This window comes from Rattus norvegicus, chromosome 11 (genome assembly GCF_036323735.1).
Source record: "Rattus norvegicus strain BN/NHsdMcwi chromosome 11, GRCr8, whole genome shotgun sequence".
NCBI classification, from domain to species: domain Eukaryota; kingdom Metazoa; phylum Chordata; class Mammalia; order Rodentia; family Muridae; genus Rattus; species Rattus norvegicus.
Window position 1 is genome coordinate 67,615,999 of NC_086029.1, and position 14,308 is coordinate 67,630,306.

General features: G+C 38.6%; 1 pseudogene; it reads left to right on the plus strand.

Moving 5' to 3' along the window:
- Positions 1 to 1,155: 1,155 nt before the first annotated feature.
- Positions 1,156 to 2,659, plus strand: Pgd-ps1 (phosphogluconate dehydrogenase, pseudogene 1; annotated as a pseudogene).
- The last annotated feature ends 11,649 nt before the right edge of the window (positions 2,660 to 14,308 follow it).

Below are 14,308 nucleotides of genomic sequence, written 5' to 3' on the forward strand. Positions count from 1 at the left end.
CCTGAAGAGCAGATTGGCATTCACAGGAAACCCCTCTTGACCAGAGACTGCTGAGTACTACAGATTTCTCAATCCTCATCTCATTCATTTCTATCAACTTCCAAGTTTTCTGCTGCATTCACATGCTGTCCCTCTTCTACTTCTTGCCACATTTGAATCACCAGGGACCGTTTTGTTTTCTCCTTTGCGATTCTGACTTCTTGCTGCCCAGGACCCACAGTGTTCCAGGCAATTGTTTTAACGGCCCTGGGAAATCCCATTTCTCTATCTGCCTGACTGAAACCTATGGCAGAACCACTTCTTTGTACTCTCCTTCCTTCCTACCTCCCACTCTCCTGCTTGCTGAGTCAATCAAACGCAGGCTACTCCTGATGTAGTCCGGACGTCTGCCTTCCTGCCACCGAGAGCTGTGATCTGTTCTTCATATCTGTAACTGTTGCTTTGCTTCATCTGCTAATAGCCACACACATTTTATGTCTCAACTACAAAACTGATAATGTCACTGCAGCATATAAATCATATCACTTCTATGATAAAGTCAAAACGTCTTTCAGTGTGAAATGCTTCGACCTAATAGATGACATACTTTGCTAAATTGACAGTGATTTAATTCAGATGAGCTTATTCTACCCATCTTAAATATAATATAAGCAGGCTAAGTACACTGTCCTGGTTAGGTTTTTTTCTGTTTGTTTGTTTGCTTGCTTGCTTTATCAACTTGTTACAAGCTAGAGCTATCTGGGAACTTTAACTGTGAAAATGCTTCTATCAGATTGAGCTGTTGGGAAGTCTGTGAGACATTTTCTTGTTTAATAATTGATGTGGGAAAGCCAAATTGCCTCAAAGTGATGCCACTCCTGGGCATGTGGTCCTTGGAAGTCTAAGAATGGTAAGTTGGCTTGAGCCTAAAACGTAAGCGAATAAACAGCATTCCTCCATGGTCTCTGCTTCCTTTCCTACCTCCAGGTTCCTGCTAGACTTTCTGCCTTGATTTATCTAAATGATCTGTGGCTGGAATGTGTGAGGCAAATAAACCCTGTCTTACCCAGGTTGCTTTTGGTCATGGTATTTATCACAGTTAAAAAAAAAAAAAACCTAAGGCGTCCTTCATGTCTCTTCTTCCTCTGCTCAGCTCTGTCTGCCGCCACCCTGGCCAAAACTGACATTGTCCTGATTGGACTGGCTGCCATGGGCTAGAACTTAATTTTGAACATGAATGATCATGGGTTTGTGGTCTGTGCTTTCAATAGACCATCTCCAAAGTTAATGACTTCTTGGCTACTGAGGCGAAGGAAAACAAAGTGATTGGTGCACAGTCCTTAAAGGACATGGTCTCCAAGCGAAGGAAATCCTGCCAGGTCATACTGCTCGTGAAGGCTGGGCAAGCCGTGGGTGATTTCAATGAGAAACTAAGAACCTTGTTAGATACTGGTAACATCATCATTGATGGAGGAAATTCTGAATACTGGGATATGACAAGAGGATGCTGGACTTCAAGGCCAAGGGCATCTTGTTTGCGGGGAGCTGAGTCAGTGGTGGTGAGGAAGGGGCTCAGTATGGGCCATAACTCATGCCAGGAGGGAACAAAGAGATTTGGTCCCACATCAAGACGATCTTCCAAGTTAAGGCTGCAAAAGTAGAAACCAGAGAACTCTGCTGTGACTGGGTAGAAGATGAGGGGGCAGGGTACTTTATGAAGATGGTGCACAACGGGGTAGTATATGGTGACATGCACTTACCACTTGATGAAGAATGTTCTGGGCATGCGGCATGAGGAGTTGGCTCAGGCATTTGAAGACAATGGAACAAAACAGAGCTGGACTCATCCCTGATTGAAATCACTGCTAATGTTCTCAAATTCTGGAACACTGATGGCAAAGAGCTATTACCGAAGATCTGTCTCAGTGCTGGGCAGAAGGGACTGCCATCTCAGCTCTGGAGTACAGCATGCCCGTCACACTCATTGGAGAACCTTGCCTTTGCTCAGTGCTTATCCTCTCTGAAGGAGGAGTGAGTTCAGGCCAGCAAAAAGCTGAAAGGTCCCAAGATGGTCCAGCCAGAAGGCAGTAAGAAGTCATTCCTGGAAGATATCCATAAGGCCCTCTACACTTCCAAGATCATCTCCGATTCTCAAGGCTTTATGCTGCTCAGACAGGCAGCCACTGAGTTTGGCTGGACCCTCAATTACGGAGGCATTGCCCTTACGTGGAGACGGGGCTGCATCACTAGAAGTGTATTTCTGGGAAAAATTAAAGATGTATTTGAGAGAAACCCAGAACTTCAGCACCTACTGCTAGATGACTTCTTTAAGTCAGCAGTTGCCAACTGCCAGGACTCCTGGCGCCAGGTGATCAGCACCAGGGTACAAGCAGACATCACCCATGCCCTGCTTCACTACTTCCCTTCCTTCTATGATGGGTACAGACATGAGATGCTGCCAGCAAACCTCATCCAGGCTCCATGGGATTACTTTGGGGCTCATACCTATGAACTCTTAGCCAAACCAGGAGAATTTATTCACACCAACTGAACAGGAGAATTCATCCACACCAACTGGACAGGCCACAGTGGCAGTGTATCGTCCTCTTCATACAAAGCTTGTGGTTTTGCCCAGCAACAGGTCAGACCCTGTGGCACTCGGCACCCTTCTTTTCTCTAGTTCCTGGTCAAATCTCTTAGCTAAGTGTTGACTGTGATTGCTGAAGAAGTCACCAAGGTCTTTTGTTTCTGAACCACCATGTGCTTGCTCCACCTCGAACTTTGTGCTGCCCAGAAATTGACCTTGTGTGCTACTCTGTGACCACTCCCTGGCTCAGCTGTGCCACGTGGGTCAGTCAGGCTGTAGCTCTTAGCACAGAGAGGGGATGGGTGTGTGAGATTGAACGGCCTGGACCATGGATCATTCATGTGGGTTCTGCTCTCCTCCACTCCATAAAAGAGTGTATGGTTACACTCTTCTGGGTGTGCCTGGCAGAAAGATAGCCACTAGGTTCACTATTGGGAATTGATTTGTTTTTTTGTTCATTTTTAACTCTGACATTTTTTTAAGACTCCAACTAAAACAGGCCACATTAATTTGAGAGTAATGAGTAAATCTAGAGGTAGATGAGGAGCCAAGGAGTAGGTGGGCAGAGGCTTTCTTGTTGGGTCTTACTGGCACAGCAGGTACTTGGATGTTCACGTAACATCCACCCAATCACACACTTGTAATAAACTTTTTGACTGGCATGGAAAAAATAAAAAGCAAAAACAAAAAAAAAATAAACGAACAAAACCACCTAAGACTCATACTAATCAAAAGACAGGTTTTCTGATTAAATTCTTTACATTTTAAAGGAATAACTATATGTTTTCTATTAGAAACCCGATTTGGTCTGAGGTTCAGTACATAAAAGTGTTGTTTTGAAAGTCTGATGACTTGAGTTCAAGCCTAAGAACCTAAGCAAAGGTTTGGGTGTGGTGGCACAATCCTATGCCCAGCACTGCTATGGTGAAATGGATATGGAGACAAGGGAATCAGCGTGAAGCTGAGTATACTGTACAGGGGGCGGGGGGAACGCCTCGTAAGTCTCTCCTCTCCTTATCTTTGATCTCGCAGTGAAAGGCTCCTAGCTCACCCAGGATCCTCATCCCTTCCAGACTAATTTGTCTTTCTTCCTCCCCATTGCATATCCACCTTTTTGACTCTACCTTTTCCAAATTTCCCATTCCTTTAACCTCCTGAGTAGCTTTTCCTGCATCCTGTCTCCAGTGGTGTTGTCCACTTGCTCCTGCATTTTGTTTCACCAGACACTACCATTTTCTCTTTTTCTTCTCATCATTTAGAATGGCCTTTCTCTGGACAAATACCCATGCCAACCCCAGAATAAGCAATTGGGAGACAAAGGTGGCCGAATGAATCTCCTGTTTCAAATATACTGCACTGTCTAGCCTGTGTAGGGACTTCTTTGTATGGCTTGTAGAGTCTTTCCTTGACACAGATACTTCATAAAGAATTTTAAATGCCTGAGAAAATAGCACACCATGTTTCAAAGGTGGATTGGCAGAAATACTCAAAAGTTGCTATTTATACTACCTGTCACCTCCAACCTGATATTCCTCCATGTTTCAAGAGGAGAGAGCTAAAATCACAACATAGAACTCTTTCTAGAACCATAGTTCTTAGACCTTTAGGCCATAACACTAAAAAAGACCATCAGAAAACAAAGATATTTACATTACAATTCATAGTAGTAGCAAGTTGCAATTATGAAGTAGCAATGGAAATGATTTTGTGGTTGGGATCCCTGCAACATGGGAAGCTATATTAAAGTGTCACAGCATTAGGAAGATTAAGAGGCACTGTTCTTTTTTTTTTTTTTCTTTTTTTTTTTTTTTTCGGAGCTGGGGACCGAACCCAGGGCCTTGCGCTTGCTAGGCAAGCGCTCTACCACTGAGCTAAATCCCCAACCCAAGAGGCACTGTTCTTGAAGAAGGTCTTCATTGAGGCAAAATTGGCTCTGTAGTAATTCTGACATTTTTCTGAACTTCATGAACATTCTAGGTTTTTGTTGCTGTTGTTCAGTTGGTTAGTTGATTTTTTTTCTCTACATTTTGATTGGAGAAGAATCTATAAAACTAGACCTAAAGTAAATCTATATTTTCAACATTCATAATTCTCTGTGTACTCATGTGAAGTGTAACACTTTGAGTTTCTGTGCAAAAGCTAACAATGAGGGATGTTGTATCACTGTCTACCTATTTAATAATGTGACATGTTCTTCTTGGTCTATCAAAAACATACTCTAGGGCTGGAAAGTTGGCTCATCGGTTAAGAGCACTGGATGCTATTTCTGATTGTCCAAACTTGATTCCCCAACACCTACATGGCTACTTACAACTATCTGTAACTCCAGAACCAAGACATCCAATGCCCTTTTCTGGTTGTGTGGGCACTAGGTCTACATGTGGTACATTTACATATATGCAGGTCAAACATCAATACGCATAAGATTTTTTTTCAAAAGAACAATGAATGAAGTACACTGGACTTCCTTGCTTCAAACTGCAAACAGGTGGTCTGGAAAGTTACCTTGTGCCATGAAAACCTAGTTATTGTAATACATGCATCAGAATGTCAAAATAAACACATCACTTAGTTTTCAAGTTCTGTGGAGTTGAAACAGAGGTCTTTATCAAAGGCAAGTGTGGGATCAAAGCAGAAGGTGTACCCAAGAAAACATCCTTTCTGTTACAGTGGCATTGGGATGCTACAGTCCCCTTGGTGGCTTTTCCTTCACCAATAGATACTGGAATGGAGCAGACCACTGTTCACTGCAAATTTCTTGGAAAGCACTGTGTATCTGATCTTGGAAAAAATGTACTTTTACAGTAAGTTATGGCTTCAGAATGGCAAATGCAATCTAATGGGTTTTTTTAAATCAGCAAATTTTGTTATGATTTCTTTTGTTTTTTTAAACTCTGCAGCTCTCTTAGATACTTTCCCAATACTGTGACGGAACATACTAATAAAATAAAACTAAGAAAGAAGAGGTTTAGTTTGACCTCGAGTTCCAGAGTGCATACAGTCAGGGCAAATGAAACAGCAGCAGCAACTTGAGGCCAGCCTGGCAGTCAAGAAGCAGCGGGGGAAATTTGTCTGAAGTAAGAACAGGCTCTAAATCCTCAGTTTAGTGGATTATATTCTCCAGCAAGACTTCACCTCCTATAGGTTCCACAGGGTCTCCAACTGGTGACCAAGTATTCAAATCCATGAGTGGCTGGAGGGTGTTAACTATATAAACTACGTTAGCCCAGGTTTGCCTGGAGCATACTCTGTAGCTCAGGGTAGCTTCATAGTTATCCTCCTGCCTTAACTTCTCAAGTGCTGGCTTTACAGGCTTAAGCCACCAATTCTTTGGAAGTTATTATTAACAAATATTTTACAATTTAATTTTATATGCATGTATTCCTTTTGGGCTTTACTTTCTTTTCTGTATACTCAAAATAAAGTGTTTGTAGAAAATTAAAAATAAAAATTAGTCTTTTCAAGTGAGTTTATTCCTAACTGGCATAGATTTTAACAATCAGAGTGGAATAACATTTATGATGTTATTATACTAACTTTAAAAATACAAGCTGAAGATATTTTAGTGTATATTTTTAATAACAAGTTGTTCGTTTTAAGTCAAAAAGCTATAAAGAAAAAAAAACCCTTAAGCCCACACAATGACCATCATATAAAATGTTAATAAACAAATAAATTTAACATGGATACATTTACATTAGGACATTAAAAGTGTATAAAGAAAAATAAAAGTAATTTTTGCACTCTTGACTCAGAGCTAATTTCCCTTAATATAACAATTACAATTTGAAGCAAATGTCTTCTTCCAAGAGAAATATAGGCTTGTAAAGTTTCAGGTGTGAGTTCTACACGCACTGTTATTATATGGTGACAGCAATAGTGCCTTTACCAGGTCCAGTTTTTGCAATTATACAATTATATTTTTTTTCACCTAAGACGTTTTTATTTTAGACATTTATCTGTAAAGAAACTTAAAATTGGGATTTTAAAACTTCAGGGAGTGGTGGAGGAGAAGGTGTGTCCGTGGAAATGTGAATGGGTTTGGACATTCAGATATCATCCCTTGCCTTCCGCCTTCTTGAGGCTGTTGGTTTCTGTTTCTTCCGGTTCGCCATGCACTCAGGCTGGCTGACCAACAAGACTCTGTGATCTTTTGTTCTTCACTCCCCCTATTTGGTAGCATGTGGGATTACCGATGTACCACCACATCCCATCCAGCCCCTTCGTGGGTTCAAAAGGACCTGAACTCGGACAGAAGGTCATCCAGATTACACAGCAAGCATGTTCTGTTGTTATTCAGTCACAAGTATCAATCCAAATATCCCATCTCTTTTCACAGTTTACTGGAACTTAGCTGTCATTCACATCTGCCACTAATGAAATCTTGCCTTCCACTGCCTCCATTCTTCAGTGATGTGTTTCCCAAAGGTAGAACTCTTACCTGAAAGACTAACTTCCTACAGGATTTTAAAAGTGGCATTATCTTGCCTCCTGGCTTTTGGAATTCCCATCAAGGAGTCGCATGCAGTGTTTTGTTGCTAGGAGTAGTTCTTCTTTCTGGCTGCCTTCTGGTTGTTTTCTTTATAACTTGTTTCCATCAATTTGGCTATAAAGCTCTATGGTTTTCTTCTGGTAGGGTTCACTGAGCTTTCCAAAATCTTAATTGATCATTGTCACTACTTTGTACCATTTTACAATCACTATTTCTTCAAATAGTTTTACATGCCACCCAGGCACATATCTTCCGTTGTTTGGTTCTATCCCTCTGCTCCTGAGTTGTGTCCACCATTTCTGTCCAGTTTTCCTGTGTGCATTATTTTTGAGGACTTTCTACTGTTGTATATTTGAGTGCGTTGATCTTTTCTTCTGCAGGGTCTCAGCTCTTACTAATACCACCTGCCAGGGATGGGTAGTATTAACTTCAAAATTCATATGTTAAAGTACTACGTCAGTGGAATCTCAAAAGGTGACATATTTAGAGATAGGATCCCTAAAGAAATAATTAAGAATAAATGACATAAAATCCAAATGATGGCATTCAGTATGAGGGGTATCTTTATAAGATGTAGAAACTTTGGGGCTGGAGAAATGGCTCACTGTTTAAAAGCATTAGCTGCTCTTGCAAATGGCATGGATTTGGTTCTCAGCGCCACTCTCATGGTGGCTCACAACCATCTGTACCCCAATGCCCTCTTCTAGCCTCTCCATGCATCAGGTACTCTCACAGTATACTTAACCTACATATGCATCAAACTCTCATTCGCATAAAATTTACAAAGAAGAAAGTAAACATATAAATCTTTAGACTATATAGGTCAGAACACAGAAGGAAAAACAGACGAAACCCTCACAGAAGATAGCCAGATAAAACAAAAAGAGAGATATCCCTAAATAAAGCAAGCATAGTATTACCTTGGTCTTGAACTTCTAAGTTCAAGGATAATGAGAAAATATTTCTGCCATTCAATCATCTAGCCTATAATTTGTCCCAGAAATTTAATATATTAGCAAATCCTTTTCACCCCTAAGGTGACATATTTTCTCCTATGACGTTAAATTGGAGCCTTTAAGAAGTTTCTTTATGTCTTGCCATTATGTATTACTTCTGATTTGCTGATCATATAAAACTTGCTTTAAATATTTATTTGCAATATCTCATTTTCTGTTTCCCTCCTCTGTGCTACTCTGGTTGTGTCTGTTCTGTCGATTGATGTATCTCAAGGCATGTCATATTCTCCTGCTTTTTAAAATATTGTCTAATACTTTATTGAACATTGTGTTTCGAATTGCTGTGTTTATGTTAGTCATCCATATTGTTGTTTTCTTTAAAATAGTGCTTCCCAATTTTTGTGCTCTTGTTTATAGTCAGGTGAATACTTCTAAGTTGATTATAGGGCTTGCTAGTCAAGCTGACTTTAGTTTTTAGTCCAGCTTAGTTCAGCCTGAGTAATAAGGCAATACTTACTGAATGTCTCAGAGGATTCTCCATGTTGACAGATCTTTGGACTTCGCTTTTGGACTCACAAAGTCTGCCTGCCCCCACTTAAGTTCTAGAATCCGTTAAGCTTGCCTCTTTCTGGATATTTTCACCCCAGTCTTGGTAGTCATTCTCTCATGTATGCATAGATTAGTATTCAGCCAAGGACTTCAAGGATTCTCACTAAAGAGATCTGAAATATTATCTGTCTTTCTGCAGCTCTGGCAGTCTTACACCTAAATTCTGACCACTGATAGACATATAATATGTTCTGTTTTATGAATTGAGGGAATTCCCCAAGCTCTGTGTAAGTTGACTCTAAAACAGCTCAGGATGGAAATCATCTCCAAACAGAAAAGAACACATAAGACATACATTTAACCACATTTCTCTCCAGAATCCCAAGCATGTGTGGCTGTTATACAATATCAGTTAGCCATTTTCTAACAGGAACATCTTTTAACAACTATTCTTAAGTATATTATATTACTTGTTTATAAATATCTTTTATCTTAAATAATTAATTGCTTAAATAAATTGTATATGTTAAATTTTATTCTTGTGTGTATGTGTACACATGTTTAGATGCATGTATGGTGGTAGCTTACAAATGTAGGTCTTTTTCTACCATGTGGGTTTTGGAGATCAAACTCAGCTCATGAGATTTGGCAACAATTGTCCTCATTGGCTCAATTGTCTTACCTGCTCCTTTTGTCACAGATATTCTTCTGATAATGGTTGAAAAGGCAGTTGTACTTTGATTCAGCCACCTTACACCCTCTTCACATTCAAATCATGTACAGCAGATATACAATATTCCATTCAATTAATCTAATAAAATTATCAAGTTCAATCTTAGAGAACATTTATGATGTAGCCCTGACTCTACTTATTATAAGACTATTTTTAATACATGACATCTGTATACTGACAACAGAAAATAATTCTGTGGTACTTATTTTATCTTGCAAAATCCTAGGACAGAATTTTCTAAATCAAATGTATGGCTGTTTTATAGCAAAATAATGTGTTTCTTCAATGATACAGTCTAGAAATTCATCATTAGAGGATGTTATCATTGTAGCACAGGCAAATGGTTTGGCTTAACCCATTCCTAATATATATGGTAGAATATATTACTTCAAGGCTACAAACCTATTCTAACCATTACTATATTTAATATTATAGGCCATTATAACACAGTTTATTTATCTAAACACATAGTAACACCAAAAACTACACTAAGAATATATATAAGACTTTTTAAAGGTAATATACATATAAAGGATGCTTACCTTGAAGGGAAATGGCAATGGGTTGGTCAAGAACTGTGTGATGAATGACTGTAAAGTTAAGGCATTGTTACACATGACTGTGTACTTCATAAGCAATATGAATTTGGGATATGGTACATTCATTATCTTTTCATTATGTAATAATAAATCAATCTTTACTTTTCTACTTTAAAAACATAGCTTCAAATGCATAAATTGTACAATATACACAATATTTTCTTTGCATTTCTTTCTCTCTCTCCCCTCTCTCTCTCTCTCTCTCTCTTTCTCTCTCTCTCTCTCTCTCTCTCTCTCTCTCTCTCTCCCTCCAACACAAACTTTATGGTTAAACGAAAGCCTTCCTCAGCCTCAGCCTACACAAGGAATCGCCATCATCGTTATCATCCTCCACACCCACCTGGCTGCATTTTCAGTGGAAGCTATGTGGGAGAGGTAACATCCACTGGTTGTTTCTTCATTTCATTGTGGTTTTGTATCTCCATATAATCTACCATGAACATTTCTCTCTGTTAATAAGAAACTTTTGGAGATAGGGAAATGGCTATGTGGGTAAAAGTACTTGCTGTTCAGATCTCCTGAACTCATGGTAAAGAGCCTGATGTTCACATGAGGGTCTATAACTCCAACGCTTCTGAAAGGAGAGAGACGGTGGGAATAGGTGAATATCCGGAAGATAGCCTTCCGGATAGCCTGGAAGACACAGTGGGTACTCAACCAAGACACTGTATCAACCAGTGTGGAAGGCAAGGTTGTAAGTTATTCTCATACTTCTGGCATATATGTGCTAGCACTCATGTATATAAACACATGCACACATACACACATACACACACACACACACTTACATTCACATATACAGTCACACACACATATATGAACACACACAAATATGAACAGAGTTGGGGAGCATTGCAGATGGGGCCTGTGTTTTCTTAAGACTTGTTGAGATCTACAATATCTGTTAAAGCTTTCACTGAATTCTACTGAGATTTCCTTTTTCTTCTTCTTTCTTCAGCTGTGAAATCAAAATCTCAACAAATTCCTAGGAACCACCGAAGATTTCCACATGTAGGTTAAACGTGTTTGTTTTCTCACACATGGCTTGACTGATTCTTGTAACCTTTTCAGTTTTGGAAAACCCCTCCAAGTCACAAGCATCCCACTTGAATGCCATCTATAGATGTCATTCATTTATTCATCATGGTGATATCATGCCAAGCCCAGGGAAAGTTTTCAGTGACCTCATAGAAGTTCTAACCCTTCAGAAATGCACCTAAGTCATCTCAGCATTTTCCAAGTAACAGCAACAACTTAAGTATCCCTCTTAGATTGACTATAATTTCTTGGTGTATTGCATGGTCAAAGAGACAATATTTTGGTGTTGGGACAGAAATAATCAATAGAAGGAGGATATGCAGGGATGTTATCAGTTCTTCAGTATTTATTATTTCTCCAATTTCAGGAGGGTGTTATGGAAGAGGATCTGGATCAGTGATGACTACTGGTTCCTGCAGTGCCCTGGTGATAGTGTTTATAGTTGGTTAGAAAGCTCTACCCACCCTGTGATGCTCATGCAAGGACAAAATATTTAATAATTTCCTTATTAAAAAATGATGCAGAAATAATATGTTCAAATTCTCCTTTAGAGTTTTGCAAAATTAATACTCCTCTTCAAAATGCATAACAACACAAAATTATTTTAGATTTCCCTCAAAATTAGAAATTTAACATTTAGCACTGTGAGCTTTGAATTTTCACTTCAATTACGAGTAAAACAGGGCAACTTTTATCAATCATTATTTTTTATTCTCTTTCAATTGGCTATTTCTCTTCAACCACTTTCACTTTTATTATAAATAAACTCACTATCTAGAACAAATTTAAGGTTATTAAATAGTAGAACCATTTTAGCTTATGCTGCTGATATCATACAGAAGTTTTGACTATTTAAAAATTTAAAGATTTTCATTATAGTTTTCTGAGTTTTGTGCTGCAAAGCATTCTTAAAATATGATTCTATGTCTTGTTCAATTTTGCACTTTTATATTTATATTTATATTGTTTATATATGGCTAGTGTTATGTGCATGTAAATATATGTAATATATGTGGGTACATGTATAAGCTGACATCAGGGATCTTCCTCGGTTGTTTTCCACCTTCTTTTGTCTGAACTTGGCTCTAAGTATTCTCATGTCTTTGACCTCCCAGTGCTAGGGTAACCAAGACTGATCACCTGACATGTAGCTTCAATGCGGGTGCAGGATACCTGAACAAAAGTCCTCATATTTCTGTGGTAGGTACGTTGCTTACTGAGCCATCTCCCCAGCCAGCATCATAATTTCCTCAAACCATATAAGGTATCATTTGCAGAATTACTTTTCCCAGTTTATCTATATATCTTATGTCTATTGCACCTTTTCTAATCTATTCAATTTTCTTCATCTATTAATACTAATCTCTTATTCTAAAATTCTCTCTGTCTCTCTCTCTCTGTCTCTCTCTCTGTCTCTCTCTGTCTCTCTCTCTCTCTCTCTCTGTGTGTGTGTGTGTGTGTGTGTGTATTTTATATCTGTAGATTTTTCAGGACACATATTTAATACTTAGACTCAGATTACTGCTGTTTTCACCAACAACACCATCGTGGAAATTTTTCTTGTGTTTTCTTGAGAAACTACATCATTTCCGGTACTACTGTTAAATATTGAGTCCATTTTGGGTTGATTTTTGTGACTGATACAAGACAGGGATCAAATGTGGTTTTTTTTTTTCTTCTACACGATGTCATTTTCAAGAATAAGATATTGAATATAGTTTCCTTCCTTTTTGTGCCATATTTCTTGGTTCATATGTGACCTTTCCCTGTTGTTTCCTGGGCATATTTATGTGTTTGCACAAGTAATGATGCCATACTGCTTTGATTAGGATAGTTTACAATATGTGAGATCTGCAAAATAATTACCTTCAAAATTGTTCTTAATTCTCATAATTGTTTCAGTTTATTTAAAACTTTTGCAGTTCTATGCAAATTTTAGTATGCATATGTATGTGACATTGCTATTTTAATAGGGTTCCATTAATTGTGCTATTTAGTATAGATATTAGAATAATTTAGCCATTCTTCCAACCCCCAAAACACATGTTTTTATTTACTTATGTTCTTTTCAATTTTTAATTAATTTTATGTACTTATTTTTTATTAAATTATTTATTTTATTTATCTCTGTAGAGAGCTTTCACTTCCTTGCTTAAGTTTATTTTCAATTGTTACATCCTAATTTGGTTCTATTCCATGCCAGCAAATTGGAAATTCCAAGAGAAACAAAGTTCTAACATTAGAGTGGATAAATCATGAATAGAAAAATCTACCCTGGCCTACCCCAATTGTTGAGAGGGCCATCATCCATCAATGAGTAGGAGTAGAGACTCACAGCGAAACAGTAGGCAAGGCGAGGGGAGCCCTGCAGAAAGAGGGAGGGAGGATTTTGGGAGCCAGAGGAGTTGAGAACACCACAAAAACAAGACCCACACAGTCAACTAGACAGGGCTCATAGGGGCTCATGGAAAGTGAAGCAACAGACCTGTATGGGTATGAGCTAAGTCCCCTGCATGTATGTTATGGTTATATAGGTTGGTGTTCTTGTGGGACTCCTAACAGAGGGAATGGGGTTGTCTATGACTCTTTTTCTGTTCTTGGGACCCTTTTCCTCCTACTGGTTTGCCAAATCAAGCTGTGAGCATTTGTGCCTAATCTTACTACAATTTTTTAAGCATATGTGTTATTATTTTTCTATAAGGGAAACAGAGAAAGGAGTTGATCTGGGTGGGTAGGTAGGGGACAGAAGATCTGCAGGGGTGCAAACTGCAGTTAGAATGCAATGTATGAGAGAATAATGAAAGATTTAAAAAAAAAAGAAAAAGAAAGGAAAGAAAAAGAAATCTGACCTGCGGGATAACAATGAAATTAAACCACTTATTTAAAAATCTTAGCATCAAAGAAAAGCCCAAGAGTTGATATTTTCATTTATTCTCATTGAATATTTCACTAAAAGAGATAGTTTTATTCTTCCAATCTTAAAAATCTATATATTTTACATTTCATTATATGTGCATGTGGCATGGTGCTCCTGTCAGAGCACATGTGTTGAATCAGAGAACAACTTGCAGGAATTGGTTCTCTTCTTACTACATGTGTTCAAAGGATTCAGTCAGGTACTCAGTCTTAGCACAAGCTCTTCTATCCCCTGAGCCATTTTGATGGCCCTCTACCAAGTTTTTACAAAAGACTCCATACTGTTCTTTCTCAAAAACAAACAAACAAACAACTTGAAGGAGTACAACTGCCAATCTCAATTTACAGAGCAAATATTGTGTGGAAGTCATCCTTGTATCCTTGTGTTTCTATGATAGCGTAAGTGAGATTCCAAAGAACTACCAGAGAAGAAACATGCACTTGGACTCATGATTGGCA